This window comes from Calypte anna, chromosome 20, assembly GCF_003957555.1.
Source record: "Calypte anna isolate BGI_N300 chromosome 20, bCalAnn1_v1.p, whole genome shotgun sequence".
Classification (NCBI taxonomy): Eukaryota; Metazoa; Chordata; class Aves; order Apodiformes; family Trochilidae; genus Calypte; species Calypte anna.
The window spans coordinates 6046154-6049966 of record NC_044265.1 but is presented as its reverse complement, the minus strand read 5'-3'; positions in this window follow the sequence as shown (position 1 = coordinate 6049966).

The following is a 3813-nucleotide window of genomic DNA, read 5'->3' as shown; positions in this document are numbered from 1 at the left end:
TGACAACCAAGTAGAGATCTCTGACTCCTGTATTTCTCTGGTCTATTTTTAGTTTTAGGAGATGGATTTTTATCAGTACTTTTAAAAAATGGTTTTGGATCTAAAAAGCTACTTGCAAAACCAATATCTTTACAGGTTGAGAAGTTTTTTTTTGGAAGTAGTGACACAAGCAGCTCAGAGTCCCATAGCCTTTCCATTCATTTTGCAAGCCAAACTGGGAAAGAAATGACATGCTTCTTGTTTACAAATAGAGGCATTTTGGGGGGATGTCATGAATATATTCCTCATTCTTTGCCAGGAGTTGCATTTGGACCATGGTCAGGGAGCAGCCCTGCTGCAAACTAAACTTCATCACTCATTACCTGAGCACCAGTAACTCATCAAAGTTTAGTCTTAATCTATTACAAATGCTATAAAACCACATATTCATTCAAGTTACTGAAAAAGAGTTCTTTGAGGTAGTGTACAATTTTGTACAAATTTGCAGCAGGTTTTCAACACACAAAAAGAAGTAACCAGTACTCAAAGCATGACCAACCTTCTTGTGCTGCAGTAACCAAGGTATTGCTACTCTGAGTTCAAAACCATCCTGTTTTTAACTGCCTTTATGATAAGGAACCTACCTTGCTAGGACAGCAGTAAACTGATGAAACATCTCAACTCTCTGATCCTCTGATGATGAGCTGGTGCTGTAGAAATAAAACATCTGGGTTAGTGTAGTCACTGAGCATTGGTGGTACAATTTCAGATTTGTAAACATCACCTCTAGAGGTTATTAGAATATATAAGAATTGTTAGATCATACAGTGCAGTATTTTATTACAAAGAAAGTCATGAAACTGCTGCCATTAATAAGAAATTAATGAAATTGAGCACTAATAAGAGTACAGAAACTTCTACAGAATTATCTAGATGTTGATTTCTCTTTTTTCAGAAACGTGTGTTTTTTGCATTTCTTGGGCTGTCAATTTTTAGCTTTCCTCACAAGTTTTGAAATGTCTTTGTCATCTGGTGCATAGTAGGTATTTACTTTTCTCTCTGTACTTATTAGATGTATTTTTTGATATTGGGGAGGGGGTGAACACCTTTACAGTTAATATATTTTAGAATGGTTGTGTTTATAGATTTTTATGGAAGTACTTTTAATATTATGCAACTTTAAAAAATCCCAGTTTGTTTTATTTTGAAGCCCTTGCTTGTTTGACCATATTTGATTTATAAAATAAATCTCAAAAGATGTTGAAGATTATTTATGTCACTTTTTTTTCCAAAAGTTATTTTCCCAGAAAACAGATCCAGAGTTTTAGAAATCTTTTAGCTTCACGTGAACAATTTGCAATGAATGGGGCAGTTCCTAGAAAGTTCAGCACCAGCTGGTATAAAACTCTGCTCTATTTATCTCTCCAAGACTGCAGCTTTGAGTCTCTCTCACCTATTGTTGCAGTCTGTCTGTATAAAACCCATTTTATATGTGGCTTCTTCCACTCTGGTCTCACCTTCTTTAGAGGAAGTCCTTACTCAAAATTCCTCATTCTTTGACTCCATTCTTAATTCTTTTTCTTTCATTCTGTATTTCAAATGTAGCTTGCACTTTGAAATTAAGTTTCATGGGGGGTTACCTACATCTTTTGCTATTATAATTAATGACTTGAAAAGTATGTTCTCTTTTGCTGAGTCAAAAGAGGGAAATATGAATCTATTCCCAGTCACATACAGCAGTGTATGCTAACACAGTTTAGTCCTTGGTTCAAGGGAAGAATTATCTACAGTTTACAGACAATGCCAGCAGCATGAGGAACTGCTCTCACTGCATTACACCCAACTTCCTTATCTAATACATATCTGAGGTGTGACTCTTCCTTCTATGCAGCATTGCCCTCACGGGCATAATGCAAATTTCATAATTTTGGGGTGATTCATAAAGGAAAACAGCACAGCCCTTCAAGGATCCTGTTGACTAATTCTAGGATATTTATCTTATCAAGGTCTGTTTGTGGTGGAGCTCAAAAGCAATGCCATTGTGAAAACCTTTGCTTTTCTGAGTTAAAGGGTTCACTGTATTTGTTAATTTTCTGCCATTAAATCAACAGCACTCCCCCCCAGCAGTTGCTCCCCCCCCAGCAATGTTGCTTCAGTGCATGGTTTGTTTTATAACCCAGGGAAGTGTTGAAGAACCAGATTACATGCTGTTTGCTTGGCTTCTGGCCTTCTTCTCTGAAGAACTGGTCCATGGGGAGACAATAGAAATATCTTATTGCCTCATAGCTGCTTTGCCAAGTGAATGATTAAAGGAGCTGAACTGTGGAGAACTTTTGCCCAAAGTAATTCTTGGTGGCCCTGGAATGCCGCTTGGGTTGCATTTATTTAAGTAAAATAGTATCTGGTCTCTGTCAGTGACACATCTGGTTTAGTTTCATTTAAGCAGACAAAATGTGTAAAAGTTCAATTCCACACTGACCCATGCTGAGAGATTTCTTTGTCAGTTTAGCTGCAGACCTACTTGCAAGACCTGTGAGCAAAAAGAGAATATTCACCTTCCCCTGTACAAACCAGATGCAACTGGGGCCTGCACAAATGTTACATGTCAAATGGTCTCTTGCTCTACTTTCTGTTTTTCAGGTACTTGTTCTGTTTGGAAGAGCAGTGAATATTTTCCCACTTTCCTTCCTACTCAACTTTTTCCTTTCCGTGATCATAAATCACCCCCAAAATGATGTTTATCATGTGGTTTAGTGGTAAGTTAAAGCTCAAAGTACAGAGGACTGGAAAAAATGTTGTCTTTTTCATTGTGTGGGCTACTCTGTGAGTAATTAATTTTCCATCTATGGAGCAAAACTCCACTGAACATTTACACCATTCTCAAACCCAAGTGCAACAGATGTGTTCTCTTTCCTCTTTGTGCTTGAGGACCATGCAGTGGCAATCCCCACTGGAGCTTTACTGAGAGTCTAATTTTCTGTCTACATCTAGCAACTTCCCAATTTGAAAACCAGTATCTGAAGAACTCAGCTTCCAGGTTCATTATAGTGTGGTAACCAAATGATAGATAAATGGACATGGTATAGAATCCTAAAAATCTCTTAAAGTTAGAAATCATTATTGAGTTATCAGGGTGTTGATTGTTCATTGACTTACTGTTCCCTCTGATAAGGTTTACGTGGGGCAATTCCCTATGCCCTCAGCCTCCATTTGGGCTTGGAACCAATAGAGAAGAGGCAGCTCATTGGGACAACAACCATCATCATTGTGTTGTTCACAATTTTGCTGCTGGGAGGAGGAACCATGCCCCTTATCAGACTGATTGACATTGAGGACTCCAAAGCACGCAAGAGGAACAAGAAGGACATTAACCTCAGCAAAACAGAGAAGATGGTTTGTTCAGTTTTTGTACTCAGAGGATGGATGGGACCATTCTGGTTTTTTAAATTTTTACATATTTTTCCAAGACTGGTGCATTACTTTTTACTATAAAGTAAAATGAAAGCAATGGAAGTGTTACAGGAAAGGTCAAGCAGTATAATCTTAAATACCCCAAAGGCAGAGCATGGTTAGTGTTTAAACAAAATAACTGGACAAAGGGAGAATTGGCCTCCTAACTCAGTCTAATTATAAAATGATCCATACAGTAATTACAGTAGCCCAGCAAAGCATAAAGCATGATACAGGATTGAGTCATATACAGAGGGAAAGTAGCTGGTACAGTGAGTCACGAGTTAATAATAAAAGAGGCAGATGGGAATTATTTTGAAAAATCAAAGCAAAGGCCATGAGAGGTGTAACAACAGCACTCTTCTGACTGGTTTTATTTTAAAG